Raw genomic sequence first — 23,325 nt, forward strand, 5'->3', positions numbered from 1 at the left:
ACAACCCATCTGACCGAATCACGATGCCAACCGAGATGTCATGATGAGTCAGACATCTCTAACTCGAAATACTCTACTGAAAGAGTCCATCGTCATCTGAAACGGATAATCCGACAGAGTCTCAAGAGAATAGTCCACTAAGAGACATACCACCATCTCAACATAACAATCTACTGAAGAGTCGTGGCTAGTGGGGCGATCAAAACCCGAACATTGTGCTACACTGAAAGCTCATCTCGACGAAGATCACAGGAATGGTGACCAATAAAGCAAACAAATGTCCATCGGTCGAGTGATGAAAAACTGTAACAGATCTGTGAGAGAACAATCGCCTCTGTAGCTGAAGGAGATAAATATGTTCTAGTATAGCGTCAGACGTATCCGATCTGTCAATGATAACTCGAGAATAACTCCATGGGGAATGTACAAAAGATCTGATATGTACCCCACTGAAATGATGATGTGGGAATCCAAGCACCTGAGATAACTCCGTCCAAGAATCACATGTTGCCTTGTGATTAACCATCAGAGAATCAACATTGCTTTTTGGGGAGCTATGGGAAAATGACACGTAGGGAGAATATTCTGGAGAGTCTGCAGACCGTTATGGAGGAGCGTAGGAGAGAGAGAGGATTCGTGGGCTGAGGTGGTGGGGCATTCCTTTGCTTGGGAAAAAAAACTTCAGGGGGAGAGATATTTTTTTTAGAGAGGCTAGAGGAGAGAAAGAGGGAGGGAGTATTCTGTTTGGAGGGATTTTCTGGGCTGGCTGTTGGCTTGAGAGGAGGGAATCTGAGAGAAGAGAGAACTCTCATAGAAGAAGCAAGGAACAGAGGAGAGAGGTCGTAGCTTGCTGTGAACTAAACGACTTTTGATCGAAAAGATCGCTCAGGTTTAGCTATTTTTACACCTTAAGTTCTCCATTATTTCAGTCATTCGAGGTTTCTTCCTAACATTTAGATGTTTATTTTGGTTGTCTAATATGTTAAACCTGTTTCTCAGTTTCCATTTGCTTAGTCTCTGCTTTCTCCTGTATGTGTTACATTATGATTATACTATTTGTTTGTGTGTTAAAATAAGTCAAGAACCTCCCACCGGTTCTTAACTCTTAGTGATTTTCATGGAAGAGAGCTAGATTTAATCGTATTATTTCTTCCTTCACATGCTCTGTTTTCCTTCACTATGTTTTTCGTCTCTGATATGTTTAGCGTGAGTATCATGTTTGGGGTTGGTTGCCTGCATTGGGATGTCTTTGAAAGAGCTCAGTAGCAAAGCCTCTGGGATTCATATGTCTTATTTTCCATTCCTTGAGTTGGAGTTCATCAAGCCAGCGAAGTGCCATGGCCATCACTCTGCAGAAGTTCCCATGGTGTCCTGTTTGAGAACTTAGTCCAGTGTTTGAACCGAGGCTCTAACGTATTGGTTGAAATCGGGTTTGGAAGCTATTCGGGCAAAATCTCGGGCTCAATGGATTGGTGATTGCAGTCATGCAAAAAGGAATTTATTTGATGAGGAAGGTTTTCTTGAGAAATATCAGCATAAATGGAGACATTTTCGTCTAATCCAACTAAATATGAATCTGCAATGAGGAATATTGATGACGCTCGAGCAGAGAATAACTTGGAATGCATTCACAAATGCCTTGAGGTAGAGATGTGAGATATTCCAAGGTTGTGCCATCTGAGTCCGATCCAATGCAGTTAAAGTCAAGAATCTCCCCGCCTATTCTAGTCTCATGGGATGTATGGAGCCCGTAGAGAAAATATTTGTAAGATCCTTGGGATTTATTCCAATCAATTGGTGATTCAGCCCGTGGAATACCAGTCTCTACAAAAAGTCTACATGGTTCAGTTGAAGATGGATTGTGGATAGAATGGTTGTAATGGCGCTTTGGGTTTCATTTTTTATTTGGGTTCTATTCAATACCCATATCTTTGCATACATGATCCCATCAAGCTTTTGCAAAATTTCCTACTTATCTTTTTCACAATACCCTATTCTCATCTTGACCCATTTTCTGACCCACTAATACCCCTCTCATGTGCCTATAGCCTTACCACCCATCATCACCCATGCTTTCCAAACACCCATCAGTTGCCGTCCTTCAGGTTTACCAAACTTGTTCATCATAACACATTCCCACTTACTGCTCATCACCCCACAAACTCACACTTAGCCCATTTTTAATTCATTTCCCTTATACTCTCCACATGCACCTAATATCAACCCAGATGGTCACCTTTTTACCTCTACATTTCACTCGTCGCTCACCTCTCGTTTCATCTCTCTACAGGACATGCCATTTTCCATCCACCCATCCTTGGACCTGTTTCTTCCACCTTTGCATGGCTATGCATGGCCATGCATGTCCACATTATGTCCATTTCGTGCCCATACCCGTTTCAAGTCCACATCTTCCCATCCAAATTCATACCCATTATATTCCCCTTCTATCACTACATACTGCCACTCATTCAACTAATCTACACCCACGCATTCATTACTTCACTTTTCTCATACCCACCACACACCTATGTCTCCACTTCTTTTCTCTCTAGACTACTCCTCGAGAAGTTCTACATACCCAATCAATGAAGACGATGTGCATGGCCTGTTGACTAGCTTATGGTTCCTAATCTGAATTGTTTATAAATTCTTTGGTCATGGTTAGATAAAGAGGATCATGAAGGGTAGCAGTGTTGGAACCGGGCACATTGGAGGGCCTATTATGGTAGTCATTGCTCTTAAGTGCCCATCCATTGAGATAGCCATTGTTGATGTAGAGGAAATCTTTGTTCAAGACTTTAAAGATGATGGGAGACTTCTCGAAACGCCAGCTATGGCGTCATGGTCTTTATACTTTACAACAATTGGTTTGAGAAAGACGTTGTCGATCCTCCCATAGCAGGCATGAACAAGGTTAACAAACTCGTCGTCCTCAGCCTCCAGCATCGGTCTCACCACTCAACGTCGGCTTCTACAATCGGCTGTATCGGGTCTTAACTCAGCGACCAAGCTACAATGATTCCCTCATAAGCTCGCCGATCACTTCCCTTTACCCGCTCTTGCCGTATCCGGAACTATGTTATTGTTCGGACTAGCTCAGGATGTTCCCGCCGAGGATCCGATGCATCCCAAGAAGTTCCTTCCAAACGACGTAGTTTTGTATCAGTACGAAGCCTGCCCTTTCTGCAACAAAGTTAAAGCATTCTTGGATCACTATGATATTGGATACAAAGTTGTGGAGGTGAACCCCACAAACAAAAAGGAGATAAAATGGTCTGAGTACAAGAAGGTGCCTATACTAACAGTTGACGGTGAACAAATGGTCGATTCATTAGATATAATTAATAAGTTGTTCCAAAGGATTCATCATGAGAAATACCTTGATTATGTCCCAATCGGTGATGAAGAAAGAAAATGGCTTGCGTGGGTTGATAATCACTTGGTGCATGTCTTATCTCCAAATATATACCAGAGTGCTTCTGAGGCTATCGAATCATTTGACTATATCACAACCCATGGAAATTTTAGCTTCACAAAGAGAATAATAGCAAAATATGGCGGAGCTGCAGCCATGTATTTTGTGTCAAAGAAACTAAAGAAGAGGCATAACATCACTGATGGACGTGCCACCTTGTATGGAGCTACAAAAACATGGGTGGATGCTCTAAAGGGTAGGAAATTCCTTGGTGGCCTAGAACCTAATTTAGCTGATCTAGCTGTATTTGGTGTCCTAAGACCCATCCGACACCTCAAGTCTGGGAGAGACATGGTGGAACACACTGGGATTGGAGAATGGTACAGTTGAATGAAAGCTGCTGAAGATGGGAATTGAGAGATAAGAAATGAAGCTAGTTGATGATCTGGCCATGCAAGCTGCTGCCTGTCCTCAAGTGCAGTATCTTGTTACAGAAGATGTTCTTGAGGAGATTGTGAACAAGGAAAGAAAGATTGAGATGCACAAGGAATATCTTTTGTCGAAGCCAGAATAGATTAGATCAAGGACTGTTGAGAGGTCACAAATTTGGAAGTTGGCTCAGTTTTTCTCAAATCGGGCTCGTTGTACTGAGAAAGGAAATAAAAGAAAGAACACTCCTTTAGAGTGGGCTCAGAAGGGAATCTTCTTTGCATGGCCACCTTTGGCATGCAAATCTTGGTGGCCACGTGTCATCTTTCTTTTTCTCTCTTTTTATTTTTCTTCTTCATTTCACCATCATTGGTTTTGAAAATAATTTCCTAAATCCCCTTATTCAAATCACCTTTTGGTTTTTGGTCTTTTTAAATAATTACAACTCCATATTTTTTTTCATCCTTAGAGTTTTTTTTTAGATTCCCAAAATCTCATTTTTAATAAATAGATTGCCATTTTTCTCTACGGTAAGTCTTTTCTACTTTTTTTTCTCGTTTTTAAAGCATTTTTTAAATAAGCAAGGATTAAATTTCATAATTCCGAATAATGGGGTTATTGAAATTGATTCATGCAAAATAAATTGGGCTATGGTGGGAGCCCAACATCAAATAAATTTTCTTTAAAATAAGAATGAATTTGAATGAAATGTCATGCGTGCAATTGGTGGTTATTCCTCTTGTTTGGTGATATAAGTGACATATTTTGTGTTCATTACTATGCACTAACCCCTTTTATGATAGCGCGTTGCCATTTGCTAATCGGATACGCATTTTTTTCTCTCACTCTGACCATCACCCATATATGCTTTGACTTTCAATATGTGATCATGTCAGTATTCATTGTTTTTCATGTCGATTGCCACGTCAGCTTCATTTTATTAGTAGAGACCCGACTTTAGGGACTTAGAAGGGTGCTACAGTCTTTACCGTACCTTCCCGATAAGTAACCTGACCCCCGAACCCGATCCGATATTTACAGACCACCTTTTCCAAAATAAGGAGTCACACTTAAGGTTTTCTTTCTTATTTTGTTTACCCTTTTAAAAATAAAATAAAAATAAGTGGCGACTCCAAGTCATTTTCTTAATCAATAAATCATTTTCAAAATAAAAATCGAGCTCACCATCGAGTGGGAAATGCATAAGCCGAAATGTGGGGTCCACACACATCAAGTGGGACCTCTTTGCCTTTAATATCTTCCGCTAAGAAAGTGATCACTACCAAGACGATGACGTCTAAAAAGGCTTAAGTTGCGCATGTTGACAAAGGTGATGACAAGATTGTCATTACCCAAACAACACACAACACCTCAACGAGCCTTGTGACTCATAGCAAGGCAAAATCAACTATTGCACCGTCAAAAAAGTTAGTAAGGGAGCACACCTATTTGCTAAAAATAATGGGGATGTGCGACAATTACCAACTAGTCATCACCTTAGCCTCTTTGGGGCAAAGAGACAAAGTTCTCACAATAGGGAAAAACACTCTTCAATAATGAAGGACTTTGGGGATAAGTCCCTATACTCTATTGTTGATGGCAACAATAAGTCCCTATCTTATTTTTTCATTAAGATGAGAATGAGAATTAGTTTGGATAAATGGAATGGGACTAGGATGGGGATGACCAATCCCAAGCCCTTATCGTTGCCATCCTAGTACAAAATGTAAAATATGAGCCATAAGCAATCTCCCTTTATCTAATAAAATCAAAATTATTAATAAAACCCGCATAAGTAGCATGTTCATCATATAACATAGGCGGCTAACCCATAGTCATGGGATTTCCACTCATAATGCTATGTGCTCATGTGCTCCACAGATAAATTGGTCCAAGTTCACCCTTTAAGGGTTATTTGACGTTGTTTAAAAAAAAAATTAAAAATAAGTTTTGTTCATGTTTTCAATTGTTAGTAAGACATTTTATAAAAAATAACTAAGCACTTAAAATTTATTTTAGAAAACATTCTATTTTCATAAATGATGATTTTTTTTAAAAAAATTTCAAGAACAATTATCAACTGTAAAAAATAAATGTTCAATAAATTAATAACTAAAGTCTTCAGAACTGAATTCATGCAAATGTACTAAATAGATATCGTTAAAGACATAAGACAACGACTTTTTTTAGAAATCCTTAATGTTCAAGAAATATAAATTAATAATTGATGAGAATAGATAAAAAAAATATTATATAAAAATCCATAATATGATATGGAATAGTTTTTTACGGCTTATATTTTTCTTAGTTTAATTATTTATTGGGAGGATACATGAAACCTTTTCAACTTTTAGGTTATATTTGGCTGGTCGGATATAATATAGGATTGGATAAGATATGAGATATTATATTTTATCCTATGTTTAACTATGAGATTGGATAAGTGGTGGGATGTATTATCCACCATTTTTTTTATCCCTTTCATATATATAGTAATCACATGTATCAAAAATTAATTTTTTTTTTCAATTTTTATTTTTTACTAGACTTATTTACAAAATAAATTATTATATTGTAAATTAAATTTATGATTAAAAAACTAAAAAAAAATTATAAAACAATATTAATGTATGATATATAAAAAATATTTTTATATATTAAATAACATAATGTAAAAAAAAATATTTGTAAAGTTTAAATATTTTAATCATGAATATTTGTTAAACATAACAAAATTTTCATTTTTTAAAATATAAAATATTTGAATGTGATATAATTTTTATTTTAAACATTGAAAATAATACATTTTTTATATTATTTTTTTATTCATTTAATAAATTAAATATAAATATAACATATCTCATTGGATATGCTATTTTAAGGATATCATATCTCATTGGAAGTTATATCATAAGATATGCACATCCTATCAAATGGGATATGATATCTTAGAATATAAACATTCTATTCTATCCTATCTTATGATATAAATAGGATTATGCTACGATACTGAAAATCACTTTTCGGTACCATACCTACCTTTTTAGTCTAATAGGATTAAGACATATGGCATGGAAGATAAAGTAAAAATTAAAGAAAACCAATTCTTTAGGTTACCCAATCTCACCAATCGGTTGTCACGGGAATTAATCCCATGTAGCACACATTGTTAACATATGTTACAATGACCAATTGTAAAATCATGTTTAATGTAATTATTTTTTTTTTTTTGGGAATTTTTTTTTATGAAGTAGAAAAATAAAGAAAATTTTGGAAAAAGAAATTGCAATTTATTTATTTTTGTAATATAAAGTGATAAACCCAAGAGGTAAAGATAAAAGTTAAATTCAAAATAAATTAATTTTTTTTTTAAAAAATTAGGTGATATAATTTATAAATTAAGGAAAAGTAAATTTAATTTATTTTAACTTCAAATTATTTTTTGAAAAAATTGGATGAATATTTGAAGTGTGAAAAGTAATATAATTGGTTTATGAAGTGAAAAAAATGGGAAAAACTAGAAATAAAAATTTAAAAATATATATTAATTTAAAAATCAATTAGTTGTGTACTCATTATTAATTGAGAAATATATGAATAAATTATTTCTTAGCATTTAAATTGAATTATAAATGAATAAATCAATTGAACACTACAAAGCCATATGAAGTCCAAAAAAATTTTAAAAATTCAAATAAGTGGAGAATGGGGAGGATACGAAGAATGTGAGGATTCCTCATATTCTTCGTACTCTTTCTAACTTTTAAGTATATTTGGAGTTTGATTTTACTACACATCATTTGAACACCTACTAAGTGTAATGAACCAATTTAAACAATATCAAAGCCATATGAAGTTCAAAAAAATATAAAAACATCAAAGAAGTGGAGAATGGGGAGGGAACAAAGAATGTGAGGATTCCTCACATTCTTCGTATCCTTTCTAATTTTTAAGTATATTTGGAGTTTGATTTTTTTGGACATCATTTGAACACACAGTAAGTGTAATGAACATATTTAAACAATATCAAAGTCATATGAAGTTCCAATTTTTTTTTAAAACATCAAAGAAGTGAAGAATGGGGAGGGTACGAAGCATGTGAGGATTCCTCACATTCTTCGTACCATTTATAATTTTTAGGTATATTTGGAGTTTGATTTTTCCGGGCATCATTTGAACACCCACAAAATGTAATGAACCTATTTAAACAATATCAAAGTCATACGAAGTCCCAAAAAATTTTTAAAACATCAAAGAAAGGGACAATGTGAAGGGTATGAAGAATGTAAGAATTCTTAGCACTCTTTACACACTTTCTAATTTTCAAGTATATTTGGAGTTTGATTTTTTTGGGCATCATTTGAACACCCATAAAGTGTAATGAACCAATTTAAATAATATCAAAGCAATATGAAGTCCCAAAAAAAAGTTTTTAAAACATCAAAAAAATGAAAAATGGGGAGCGTACGACGAATGTGAGGATTTCTCACATTCTTCTTACTCTTTCAAATTTGTAAGTATATTTGGAGTTTGATTTTTTCGGGCATCATTTGAACATCCACTAAGTGTAATGAACCTATTTAAACAATATCAAAACCATATGAAGTCCAAAAAATTTTAAAAAGCATCAAAGAAGTAGAGAATGGGGAGGGTACGAAGAATGTGAGGATTCCTCACATTCTTCGTACCATTTCTAATTTTTTAGTATATTTGGAGTTTGATTTTTCTAGACATCATTTGAACACCCACGAAGTGTAATAAACCTATTTAAACAATATCAAAGTCATACGAAGTCCTAAAAAAATTTTAAAACATCAAAGAAGGGGACAATGGGGAGGGTATGAGGAATGTAAGGATTCCTCACATTCTTCGTACCCTTTCTAATTTTTAAGTATATTTAGAGTTTGATTTTTTTGGGCATCATTTGAACACCCATGAAGGGTAATGAACCTATTTAAAAAATATCAAAGCCATATGAAGTCCCAAAAAAAGTTTTGAAAACATCAAAGAAGTGGAGAATGGGGAGGGTACGAAGAATATAAGGATTCCTCACTTCTTCGTATCATTTCTAAATTTTAGGTATGTTTGAAGTTTGATTTTTTCGGGCATCATTTGAAACCCATGAAGTGTAATGAACCTATTTAAACAATATCAAAGTCAAACGAAGTCCCAAAAAAATTTTAAAACATCAAAGAAGTGGACAATGGGGTGGGTATGAAGAATGTAAGGATTCCTCACATTCTTCGTACCCTTTCTAATTTTTAAGTATATTTGGAGTTTGATTTTTCTAGGCATCATTTAAACACCCACGAAGTGTAATGAACCAAATTAAACAATATCAAAGACATATGAAGTCCCAAAAAATGTTTTTAAAACATTGATTCATGCCTAATTGGTGTCTCAGCTGATTCGTGTCCAGCTGGTGCTCCTTGATGGCGGGAGTAATCAACAAAATTTATAACCTATTACACCATGAACTAGGGTAGCAAAGAAAAAGCTACTACAGCATAGTGGCTCTAGGATCGTTCACTGGGAAGGGTACTCAAACTGAAAATGATACCAATTCAAAGTGAATTGGTGCTGTTTCATTTCAAGATTAGCTTAAGAAATAAAACACAAACTTTGGTAGAAAAAGGTTTGGACTTAGATTAACAACACAGCAAGTGATGGAAATTACTTACGAAGAAAAACATTCCTTGGAGATTCAGGTTCACAGGGGAGGTTCCTCATGCAATAGCATAGCTCTGGTCAATTGGTTCAATTCCTCGCATTAGAGAATTAACATAAAGTCAATTCTCTAACAGGTGCTACACAAGTGCATCCCTCAATTGGATTTCAGCTTTAATTCTCTCACTGATGCAACTTGCAATGGTTCGAGCCTCTCACTTAGCCTTTACCATTCAAGGTGATCTTTAACCTTGGATTTCCTTTCACAAGCTCGCAAGAGATAACTAATGGATGTCTCCTTAGAGTCCAAAAGCTTACCAAGTGTTGGCAATTCTAGAAAATCCTACCTTCAAGTCACCTCCCAGAGGCTCGCAAGGGGTAAACTAGTGCATCTCCATGGATAGAGATCACTTGCCTTACCAAGTGTTGGCCTAGGTGACTCCAAGACGTTTTGAGTTAACTAAAAACATAGAAACCATTCACGGGACACACTTTCTTTTCATTTATAGCTGAAACCACAAAGCTTCTGATTCTTGCACTTGGAACCTTTCCCGGCAACCTTAATTCCAAGGAACTAAAAGGTTTAGTTACTCATTCTCTGGGGAAAGCTCCTCAGAGAGTGCATAACTTAGTAAATGAAAAAAATACAATCAAAGTGAGAAGGTAAGGCAGAGCTCAAGCTCTATATTTTTCTTCCTTTGAAAGTTTTACAAAAGGTTCATCACCCTCAGAACAGGCTCCTCGGGCTTTATTTATATCAAAATTACATTAATAGCTATTACATGGATATTTAGCCATTTTCCTAACCTAAAAGCTAAGGAATCCTATAATTGGTGGGATACAAGGAGAATTTGGGGATTTAGACAACAAAAATCTAATGAAAAATATCTCCAAGTGTCGGTTACAAATATCGGGAAGCACTAAGGACCATTTCGCAGGTGAAAATGAGGTCTGTGAAATTTCGCAGATGAACAAAAAGGGCTGCGAAATCATTTCGCAGCAAATGGCTGATTCCGCACCGCTGCGAAGTTGGCTTTCATCTTGTGGTGTTTGGCTTCCATCGCATCATGAAACTTCAGGGGAAATCCATAGCACTGTGCAAAAAGGCTGCGAAATCATTCCGCAACAAAAGGGTGATTTCGCAACACTTTGCTAAATCCTTCCTTCAGCTTGGAGTGATTGGCTTCCAACGGCTGTAACTCTTTCATTTCAACTCCGAATTGCACACTGTTTGAAGCATTGGATTGTTGACTTCCTAAGCTTTCAAATGACATAAAGCATGCATAAATTGGACTTCAGGAAGTGCTCCAAAAGTAGCTAACACGACTGTCATCAAGAATGCTTCATGGCTGATTTCTCTTTGCTTCCCCTCCTTGCATTCCGGATTTGCTTATGGCAAAGGGCTTCAAAGCTTTGATTCTTCATGCTTCTGCTCTTTCCATTGCTTTGCCAAGGATTCCAAATAACTCTCCTCAATCTTGGATTGCTTTGGTGATCAAATTACTAACTAAAACACCAAAACTTACACAATTTGATTAGAATTGATTGCAAGGGGCCTTAACATGTTAATTGGGTTAAAAGGCACTAACTACTACTCAAAAGTGTTTAAAAGGATTAATTACAAGCTATCAAATAACACTTTTTGAGTAGTAATCACTCCCCCCAACTGACATATTGCTAGTCCCTTAGCAATGAAGGAGAGAAAAATAAAATAAAAGTACCATAATTTACAACATCATGCTAATCACTTCAAAAAAATTGTTTAAGTGGCATGACTGATCAAACTCTCACATGGAATATTAAAGAAATAAAACTCAAACTTCAATAGAAGTTATCAAAAACTTTGCTAAATACCATTGATCAAGGGAATGCATTATGCAAATTGAAGTTTTAAAATCATTTTCACTTCCAAAGAACCAAACTTTATTCTTCCACAAAAATCTAAGTGTAAGATGATAGTTTCCGAATATAGCATGCTAAACTAGTCTCTCACCCCAACCTATCTCTTTTCAACACTTTAGCAAACTGACCAAATTCAATAGGCAGAGAACACACTTCCCTTTTTTTTTCTTTTTTTTTTTTTTTTTTGAAATTTTTTTTAGAATGTATAAGGCTTAAGGGGCATCCTTTTCTGAATTGTCCATGTAACGGGGGTCCATCGATGACTCCCAACCAATTAAGGTTTAGGGCATCAAGCTTTAAGGATCTTTCAACCACTAACTCTTCGGATTTTACCCCGGACTTTTTCATATACCCTTGTGCCTACCATATGCTAACTCCACCTATCCACCCTTATAACGAGCATTGAGGCCGGTGACTCCCAACCAATAAAGGCTTAGGGCACCAGGTTTCAAAGGTTTTCACCATATACCCTTCAGACCTTGCTCGGGTTTCAAGGCAAGCAACATTTTGCTTTCTTACTTTTTTTTTCAAAGGCTCATTGGCCTTTCATAAGGTGTCTCAATATTATTAAAATGAGGTCAAAGATACCAAGTCCCAAAATTTTCTAAGTCAAGGGGGAAATAGTTTTTCATCTTATAAAAGGAATCTATTGTGCACAGTGTGTGGATAACTTAAAGTGGAAGGACTAAACTTGAATTCAATAGAAGTTTCAACAATTGAACCACTTTAGCAAGCATAATCCAAACTCTAAGTTAAGTGAAAAGCAAAAGTTCAGTTTCTCCTCTTTTAATTTGAAAATTTTTCCTCAAAATCCATGGAGATTATAGTAATAAGCAAACAACTACAACTAATTTACTAGACAAGGCTGAATTATCAAAATAACTTAGCATACTTCCTTTAACTTAGCCTACTTCCTTCCTCATTTCTCCCCCCCCCCCCCCCAACCGAGCTGAGCATTGTCCTCAATGTGATATGGGTGATTGAAATTATAGGGAGGAAGTGGTACCTCCTGAGTGATATCAATTTCGAATACTGATTGGAGAAACCACATGTTTCAAAAAGAATAAAATATGTGAGCAAAGGAAATAAGAATAAATTAATGCTAAGAGTTAACAAAAAACTAGACTTTGTATTACTTTAATTATTTGAGTACAGTTGGAAAAGAAGTAATACAAGTAATCCAAGCAATCCCCATATATGATATCAAAATGTGGGGGATTTCATATATGACTAACTAAAACAAAATACATAAAGGAAATATATAATAGATATATATATGATCAGATAGGAGGATGATGCTGGCTTTGAGGATTTAGGCAGATGGCTCTGCCTCTTCAGCTGACTCATGAGGGGCCTGAGGCTCTGTGGCCTGAGAATGTGGCTCTGCAGTGGCAGGAGTAAGATGCTCAGCAGCTGCTGGGAGAGCCAAATGATGCTGAAGCTGCCTCAAGATGGCAGTATGTTGAGCCTGGGTGGTCATCATCTGCTCCTGGCGAGCTTGCAATGCTGCCATCTCCTGAGCAAGGCTGCTCTGAGAGGCTGTCAAGGTCTGCAATGCCTGGCATAAATCCCTATACTCAGAAATAGGGATGGCCATCCTTGGCTCAGCTGAAGTGGAGGGCTGTGCTGAAGCTGGAGTAACTGGAGGGGCTCTGGCTATGGTGGGAGAGGCAACAGGTATACCCTCAGGTATAAGCCGTGGAGATGCTCTCCTAGCAGCTAGAATCTGAGCTGGCTGTGGAAGCTCTGGCTGCTCCATCCTATATGCTGTCATGTTGCTCCATTTGTCGAAAGTAAACACCTCTCGACATATCCGTTTGCGCTCCAGCTGAGGCTCTGATGGGTAGCCCAGATGCTCAAGAATCTGACATAGCAGCCGCGGGAAGAGAAGTGGAATGGCATCAGCTCTTGGCAACTTCTTCTTATGCACCTTCTCTTCAAAGTAGAGAAGGGCAGCCATGATTAAGTGGTGAGGGCCAAAAAAGTATCCCTCAAACATTCTGAACAAAGCCTCCAAAAGAATTCCTCTCCTCTGGGTCCAATGCTGAAGTGGATAAATATTATGGCGCAAGAGCGCATCAATGAGAAACATCCTTGGAGGAAGTTCTCCCCTCAATAGATATGGATTTGTAGAGACTCCTCTGGACAAGATATGCACCATCTCCAGCTGAGAAGGATTAGCCCATGCTCTGTAATCATCAAAATGGCTCGGCTTGTATGGGATATGCAGGGCCTCAGCTATATGGCGAGCTCCTAGAATGCCATGTCGACCATCAATGGTAAAATGGATTAAGGTGGGATTTCTCTTTGCTTCCCCTCCTTGCATTCCGGATTTGCTTATGGCAAAGGGCTTCAAAGCTTTGATTCTTCATGCTTCTGCTCTTTCCATTGCTTTTCCAAGGATTCCAAATAACTTTCCTCAATCTTGGATTGCTTTGGTGATCAAATTACTAACTAAAACACCAAAACTTACACAATTTGATTAGAATTGATTGCAAGGAGCCTTAACATGTTAATTGGGTTAAAAGGCACTAACTACTACTCAAAAGTGTTTAAAAGGATTAATTACAAGCTATCAAATAGCACTTTTTGAGTAGTAATCAAACATCAAAGAAGTGGAGAATGGGGTACGAAGAATGTGAGGATTCCTCACATTCTTCGTACCCTTTCTAATTTTTATGTATATTTAGAGTTTGATTTTTCTAGGCATCATTTGAATACCCACGAAGTGTAATGAACCAATTTAAACAATATCAAAGCCATATGAAGGAAAAAAAATGTTTTTAAAACATCAAAGAAGTGGAAAATGGGGAAGGTACGAAGAATGTGAGTATTCCTCACATTCTTCATACCCTTTCTAATTTTTATGTATATTTGGAGTTTGATTTTTCTGGGCATCATTTGAACACCCACTAAGTATAATGAACCTATTTAAACAATATCAAAACCATATGTAGTCCCAAAAAATTTTTAAAACATCAAAGAAGTGGAAAATGGGGAGGTTACGAAGAATATGAGGATTACTCACATTCTTCGTACCATTTCTAATTTTTATGTATTTTTGGTGTTTGATTTTTTCATACATCATTTGAACACCCATTAAGCGTAATGAACCTACTTAAACAATATCAAATCCATATGAAATCCTAATTTTTTTTAAACATCATAGAAGTGGAGAATGAGGAGGGTGCGAAGAATGTGAGGACTCCTCACATTCTTCGTACCCTTTCTAATTTTTTAGTATTTTTAGAATTTGATATTTCTGCACATGATTTGAACACCCACTAAGTGTAATGAACCTATGTAAATAATATGAAATCCATATGAAGTCCTAAAAAGTTCTTTAAATCGTCAAAGAAGTGGATAATGAGGAGAAGGGACGACCGCTTAAATTCAACTGGTTGAACCATTTTCTCTACCACTAGACACTGGTACCAAAAAAAATTGCAATGGTTGCATTTAAAGGTTGACCAACAAACGAATATGCTTTTGATGTAATTTTGGATTTTGAGCCAATGATTCTTACATTAGAAGGGTATTTCCCAATTATATCATAGATTGCCTGAACAATACCATTACAGATTTCAACGCATTGTTAATCATATCAACGCTCCTCAAGTATATAACTATTACAACCAAATTGAGGTATGTAACTACTCTCCTCATATTTCAATGGCTTAAATTTCAAGCCTAACTGACATTATTATAACTACTCTCCTTAGGTAGTTTACAAAATTATTCAAACAAGCACACTAAAAGGCATTCTTATAAAACAATCGTAAGAAAGATGATACTATCTATAATTGAGGCTATCTAAGAAATCCATAGTTAAGGCTGCAAAAAAACCATATGAAAATCATATCAGTTTTTAGTAAGCCACAATCAAAATCAATTAGCATGGAACAATTTAAATTCAAAAAGCTAATCTCACTTCAATGTTTCATTTGTATGAAAGAAGTTCAAAGTAAGTGGATTTCAGAGGATGCCACAATATATAAGTAAAAAACACCTAGAAGCCAAATGACCAAAATCAAATCGAACCTTGCAACTTCTATCCGCCTATTTTGCCTGCAGAAAGAAGTCTAAATTGTATTTTAAGATTATTGAACAAGTTGGCAATAGCCTACCAATATGTTCTAAAATTCATCTAAGAGAAACATTATATACTGAGTACACTCCATTGACACAATTAAACACTCTTCAAGACAAATCATTCTAAATATAGAAATTGTTACCTCCACAGCAAAATCAATAGTGAGAATCTTCTCTAAATCTATATTTAAATTAAACACATATATAATCCAACGATGAGAATATTCTCCTAGGCCTTCAAGTGATGTTGGAGGAACTTGAAAGTTGAAGAAGACAATTAAACAATGTGTGGAAAAAGGTACAAGCAAAGGTTGCCTTGGTGTTCCATTCTTACACACATAAAAGTGTTTAGACATCGGACATTACATAGGTACTTGCATATGCATAATTATAATGCAAGTCTAAATGAAGATGAGGGTAGACACACAAAAACTATATAACTATATACACAAAAGGGGTCTTCATTAAAGTAATGAAATTGTATCAATATTGTGAATGCCTTCTAATACAGATAGTATGGAACAATTTAAATTCAAAAAGGTAATTTCACTTCAATGTTTCATTTTTATGAAAGAAATTTGAAAAATAAAAGCATAGGTCATCTACTAGATTTTATAATGAGATTTTTTGGCTACTAATTCAAGTCTTGGTTTCAACCATCTAATGTTTACTCCTTTTAAAACTTGGTATATTTTCCATCTAACTTGCTATATTTAATTTACATAGGAGTGAGGTTTAATGAGCTTGTCACGTGTAGAGATGCCAATGGCCTTATTCAAATCTTGCCCATCCGTGGCCATTAAATTCTATTTCTACCAAATAGCATCCTTAGTTTTGGTTTTGGTCTTTGCTCTTGGTTTTTTCAACCGATCGTTCTTCATGACATATTTGGGTACAGTCCAGGGGAGGCAACAAAATATGCATTTGCATCAATGAGCTATTGTGCAAGCATGGCTTAGGATATCTTCAACATAAGAAAAGCCACCAACCCAGCATCATTTGTTTCCTAAGGGTTATCAAATAATGCAACAAGTAATAGAAAAATAAATTCTTTAGGGCCTTTGTAGTAGATTAGTTGAAAAATTATGATCATCTTAGTATTTCATCTGTTTCTAGTGTTTCTAATGACGTTCCCTACATCATCAAGACCTCCAAATTTTATGTGATTGCCATGGAATTGCATTGAATTTAACTCAATCATTTGAAAGAAATTGGTGTCTACTTAAGCTCCATAGAAGGCTTAGTGATAACAAGAAATTCATACCACATTGTCTCCTGCACATTATGAAACATCATAGGAACACTGGAGTGAGAAGTAGGCAATTGTTGTCCATAACTTGTACTTGTTGTTCTTTGATGAATCCAGGACAAATAGGCATTGGATGAATTGTTATGGCACATCTTTGATGGTGTTTGGTATACATCGTAAGTTCACAAGATATCACAAAGCTAGCTATGCAAAGTGAGTTCCTATTTTTCAGGATAATCTAATAGCTTGGTGAACACGTTGAAATAGGATTAAGAACAAAGATGAAGGACAAAACTTGTCTCATAAGACACTTTGTGGATTTAAAGATTTTAGTAGGTCAAGATTTGGAGCAGCAAGAAGAGGTTGACTGGTAATCCTAGCAGTTAAGTAATTTTTTCAACTGGTAGGCACTGCCATTTTTTCTCAAGAATTACCTAAAGTGCCAGTGTGTAGCGACAGAGAAATAGTTGTAACCAGTTGTTTGACAGGTCACTTGGTAAACCAATATATGATCTTAATGTCATTTTGGACTTTCACCTTGTTGTTTTGACATGAAATTGGTATTGCCCAATTATTACATAGCTTATCTGAATAAAACCATTACCAATTATTTGTCTTCATCAGGTTAATTTTGATTTAGCAAATGAGGTTCATCATATGTTTCAAACACATAAAATTGGTCTATCATTCCTATGTTTTTTGTGTGCTAATGAAGAAGTTTCAGTAACTTAAAATTTGTCATATTTATATTGCTAATAATATCAACGCATTAAAGTATAGAATCACTATCCTCAGATTTGAAGCTATCTAAGAAATCCATAGTTAAGGTTGCAAAAAAAACCATCTGAAAATCATCTCAGTTTTCAGCAAGCCACAATAAAAAAAACCACAATCCAAATCAATTATTATGGAACATTTTAAATTCAAAAAGGTAATTTCACTTCAATGTTTCATTTTTATGAAAGAAATCCAAAGTAAGTGCATTTAAGAGGATGTCATAATCTCTAAGTAGAAAACATCTACAAGCCAAAGGACCAAAATAAAGTATTTGATAGATACCTAGAGCAGAAGTCAGAAGAGAAAGCAAGTTTGGTGTTCTATTCATTTAAAATTAAAAAGAGAAAGGAAGGGAAACATAGATATTTGATAGGTACCTAAAGTAGATGCAAACCTAATTTTTTATAGGTAATTGAATGCCCATTGAAATAGTATATTCCTAGACATATCCTGTGAAATGAGAGAATTTGCAATACCTTTAATCAAGAGCCCACATATGATCCCAACTCTTTGATGGTTTTCCTAATAAGATGATTTCCTCCCATATACAAGAAAAAAAGGATTATAGTTCTGTCAGGAATAGCTTTGGGTCTTTCATTGCATTAAGAAATTGAAGTTGAACCAAACTATTGTAACCTCCAACAACCATAGCGCATTCAAAATCTTGATCCATATTACATGTTGCAACAGTAAATATGCATGGATACGAATTAACGATGGTATTAAGGATCAGGCTCCCTATTCCATGGTGAGCAAACTACCATTTCCCCCATGTGATGAGTAGGAAACCCTTTTATAGCAATTGGAAAATCAATAAAGTGAGACTTAAAAATTCATGGCATCCCAATGGAAACTCATATTATATCATCTCCACCCATAATTATAAATATACAAAAGAAGCGTTAAAAAAGCTTAAAGTACAGGAAATTCCAATCTTCGCATGAGACATATCAAATTAAGGTAGAAGTACCATATTACTTGCTAAATCTATCAATGCATATATAATCCATAAATGTATAAGTAAATACATCATCCATATACCATCATCAGCAATGAGGGAAAACATTTATGCCATATATATGAATGGCCTATTAGTACCCAAATAAGTCGTAAAAGGAAGTCATAAATACAAAAAGTCAATTACATTACCCAAATGTCCAAAAAAAAAATCCAAACTTTGCTAACTATATAAGCAGTGGAAAATGTAGGAATGGGTCATTTATGGGATGGGTCATGAGATAGGAACTAGGCTCGCAAGAATTCCATCATCTCATCATGCTAGTCTCGTATAACTTGCATACCCGCTTTGAATTCCTCTTAGAAACTATCAATGCGCTACTCTAAAGATGTGAAATGTCCATCATTTGCTAGTGCCATCTCTTCTAAGCGCATACCAATGGAGTTGATCTGGGCATTAAGGTTTTTTGATGCCTCAACCTCGTTCCTAGCAATTTTTGAAGAATCATCTGCAACCGCATTTGCTCATGCCTCATTGTTTAACAGTATTTCTATCGCATTTTCATTTTTAATACCTCTTTCCTCTATACCCTCATTTTCATTTTCCTCCTCAGAGGACCCGTCGTCTAAAGACACATCTACCTCTTAAGGGGGCACAAAAGATTTCATTTCCCATAAACCATCTTTGTTGCTCACAAAATGCATGCGAAAAAGTGAATCCCGATCATATGTATCAAAGGATTTTAGTTTCTTACCGTTTGTCTCATTCCAAAAATTCACATTAAAGTATTTCACAATCTTTCTGATGAACATGCTATATGGGAGGACTAAATCTTCCCTTAATGAACATGCTTTCATATGCCAGAAAATTATATACCCCATATTAATCTTTCTCTCAGTCAGAATGTTGTCAACTAGAAACACCTCCAAGAAAGATACATCGTCTCAATGTCCTCTTTTAGGGATAAAAATGTAAGAGATCATGTGCTATAAGATGCGACTCAATATAGTCAACGAATGAGATGTTGGTCTACCAACTTTTTGATAACCATATAGCCTCTGTACAATTTTGCAGGTTTGAAACCATCCACTCTTGGCCACTTCTTTGGTTCATATAAACAAAACCCTTCATTTGGAATGTCTAAAATCTTACAAAGCTTAGCTACATCAAATTTTATTTGTACACCATTAACGTTTGTACCAATGGGTCATTCCTCTTCAAAAGGTATATTGCAATAGAAGCATTTCACAAGCCTAGGATAAAGAAACTCTTTCACGGACACAATAGGTAGCCATCACATTCTTGTGAAAAGCCTATCAAATTGGAAATAACCAAGCTTTGAAAAATCAATGTTTCTACGTGGGATTACAATCCTATTGGCAAAATGAAGCTAGCTCTGGGGGTGTGAATGTAGCTCAATCAAAGGTGGCCTTCTTATGGACCTCAATATTTTCGTCCACCGTTGGTCTCTTCCATTTTCTGGTGCTAGTCTTTGTTACCTCCGATGTCTTCCTTTTGTTGGCGCTAGTCCTTGCTACCTTCGGTTTCTTCCCTTTGTTGGCGCTCATCCTTGCTACCTCTAGTCTCTTCCTTTTTCTACCACTGGAGCTTACTATGGTCGGTGCTCATTTCGGTGCAATGGAAGTTGATTTAGGGTTGAGGGATTTAAGGAAGTTGAAGTTGAAGGGAAAAGAAGAGGGAAGGGTTGAGGGTTTTAAGTGGGTTGCCCATATTGGTTGACCATGGTTTTAAATTCAAATGCATATAGTTTGAGGCTGAAACCTTTTAATTAAATTTGTTTTATATAGATGAAACATTATTTTTGTATTTTAGTAATTTCAAATTTCCCATACTTGTCATTTAATTTATCACCCTAGGTAGATTGATTATATGAAAAAAAATATTTGGACATAGCTTAATTAAATTAATTTAGGTTAATTAAATAAAATTTATAATAAGTAGGATATAGTATGATAACTTAATTAAATTAATTCAGGGTAATTGACTAACATTTCTAATAAATAGGATACATTCATTTAATTAATTTCGGGTAATTATTTTGTTCTTATAATAATTAGTATATATTATGAAAACTTCATTAAATTAATTAAGATTAATAGATTAAAATGTATAATAACTAGGATATAGTACGATAGCTTAATTAAATTAATTCAGGTTAATTGACTAACATTTCTCATAATTAGGATATAGTATGATACCTTAATTAAATTAATTTAGGTTAATTGATTAAAATATATAATAAGTAGGATATAGTATGATACCTTAATTAAATTAATTAAGGTTAATAGATTAAAATTTATAATAACTAGGATATAGTATGATAGCTTAATTAAATCAATTAAGGCTAATTGACTAACATTTCTCATAAGTAGGATATAGTATGATATCTTAATTAAATTAATTTAGGTTAATTAATTAAAATATATAATAACTAGGATATAGTATGATAACTTAATTAAATTAATTAAGGTTAATATATTAAAATTTATAATAACTAGGATATAGTACAATAGTTTAATTAAATTAATTCAAGTTAATTGACTAATATTTCTCATAAGTAGGATATAGTATGATACCTTAATTAAATTAATTTAGGTTAATTGATTAAAATATATAGTAAGTAGGATATAGTATGATAACTTAATTAAATTAATTCAAGTTAGTAGATTAAAATTTATAATAATTAGGATATAGTACGATAGCTTAATTAAAACCATTCAAGTTAATTGAATAACCTTTCTCATAAGTAGGATACAGTATGATACCTTAATTAAATTAATTTAGGTTCACTTATTAAAATATAGAATAAGTAGGATATAGTATGATAACTTTATTAAATTAATTCAGGTTAATTGACTAACATTTTTCTTAAGTAGGATATAGTATGATACCTTAATTAAATTAATTAAGGTTAATAGATTCAAATTTATAATAACTAGGATATAGTATGATATCTTAATTAAAGTAATTCAGGTTAATTGATTTAAATTTATACTAAGTAGGATATAGTATGACAACTTAATTAAACTAATTAGGGTAAATTCCAATGAGAAATGTAAATATTATAAATCAAGTCCATAGCTCCACTTTATATTTTGTAAAGTTATACATAGATCCATTTTAAACTACTGTAATGATCCACATTAGGCTAACTTTCCCTCCTGCCTATTATTGTTCTATTTAACGTCACATAATAAAATAAACCAAAAATGGTAAATTTCAACCACCAAGCATACCATTGTACACATTTTTTTTTCTACATGTGGCAACCTATTAAAATCTCTCATTACTTCACCAACCAACCACCTATATATGTTAGTAGTAATTTGGAAACCAACATTTTCTAAGGGAGCTGGAGAGTGAAAGAGGTGTTCTCTTTGTTGTAGCCTTTCATACAAAAAAACAAACGACCACATTTCTTGAGCTGAAGCTGCATTAAACTTGCAATTTCCATTGTCAAGGTATCATCCTTAACTCAATAATGATTTGTTAAACAAAACCATAATATCTTTTTCAATCTAACTACCCCCAACCTTCAAATGCATGGGAAAAATATCTCCCAAACCTATATGTAATTTATATATATTAAAAAATGAAGGTTATGCATGTGTATAACACATTCTTAGTAATATTCATCAGTTGACATTTTTTATTTCAACTTAATGGCAGAAACACACATGTAAACAGTGTTTATAGATTGAGTTTTTTCTCAATTGGTTGACTTTTTTTCTCAGCCGGTAGACACTGCAAAGTAGGAGAATTTTGAATATATAGACCAATAGGTCGATTAATTTACTATCAGTCAAATTTAACATGTCAATCGGTACTCATGCCTCTAAAATGAATGACTTATACATTATAGGTTGACTCGAATTATGCAATCGATTTATATGAAAGTGATACGATCCTTCATCAAGTTGTCATTCCTACAATTTTAAACATGTTTTCTAAAATGTAGGTTCTATAATCGGAGATGAAGAAAACAATCAAGCAGGAATTTGAAGTGAAACTTGAAGATGTGGTCCATGACGATGCATATACTGGTGGGAGTTACCACCATGATGCAAATAGTTTGAAAGAGAAGGTGTTGAAAGGTATTTCGGTTGAAGAAGTCTACAAATTGGAATTCAATTGCATAGATGAAGTTGAAACATTTTACAACTTATTTTCCAAAGTTACCGGATTTAGTATTTGGAAATATGATTTGAAACGAGACAAGAATGGATATATAATATCTCGAAAATGGGTGTGTTCCAGAGAAGGACATTAATCGACAAAGTTTTTTGAAAATGACAATTGATAACGTGAGCCACAATCGTTGACTAGAGTTGGATGTGAAGCTGCATTTCGTATTGGGTTGAATCGAAAAGTTGGAAAGTGGATTGTTAAGGAGTTCAAAGGAGAGCATAATGATCATTTGGTCAATGTTATCAACACACAATTCCTTTGGTCTCATTCGGTAGTAAGTAATCCGGATAAGGCACAAGTTGATGTTATGCGTAAAGTTGGTGTTCAGATAACCCAAATTATGGACTATATGGTCCAATAATTAGGGGGACATCAACATGTTGGTTTCACACAAAAAGATATATACAATCACATCGATGCAATGCATAGAAATCAAATTAAAGACGATGATGCATAAGCGACTTTGGCTTACTTGTGTGGAAAGACATAAACAGATTCTTCATTTTTTTTTTTTTATAAATTCAACGTCGATGAAGAAAGTCAACTAGAAAACTTGTTTTGGGTTGATTCAACTGCTTAAATGGATTATATGTGTTTTGGAGACGTGCTTGAATTTGATACAAC

The 23,325-nt window shown here is 34.6% G+C and overlaps 1 pseudogene; it reads left to right on the forward strand.

The window, feature by feature from the left end:
• The first annotated feature begins 1,539 nt into the window (after nucleotides 1–1,539).
• LOC117904759 lies at nucleotides 1,540–3,835 on the forward strand (annotated as a pseudogene).
• The last annotated feature ends 19,490 nt before the right edge of the window (nucleotides 3,836–23,325 follow it).

This window comes from Vitis riparia, chromosome 17 (assembly GCF_004353265.1).
Source record: "Vitis riparia cultivar Riparia Gloire de Montpellier isolate 1030 chromosome 17, EGFV_Vit.rip_1.0, whole genome shotgun sequence".
Taxonomy (NCBI): Eukaryota; Viridiplantae; Streptophyta; class Magnoliopsida; order Vitales; family Vitaceae; genus Vitis; species Vitis riparia.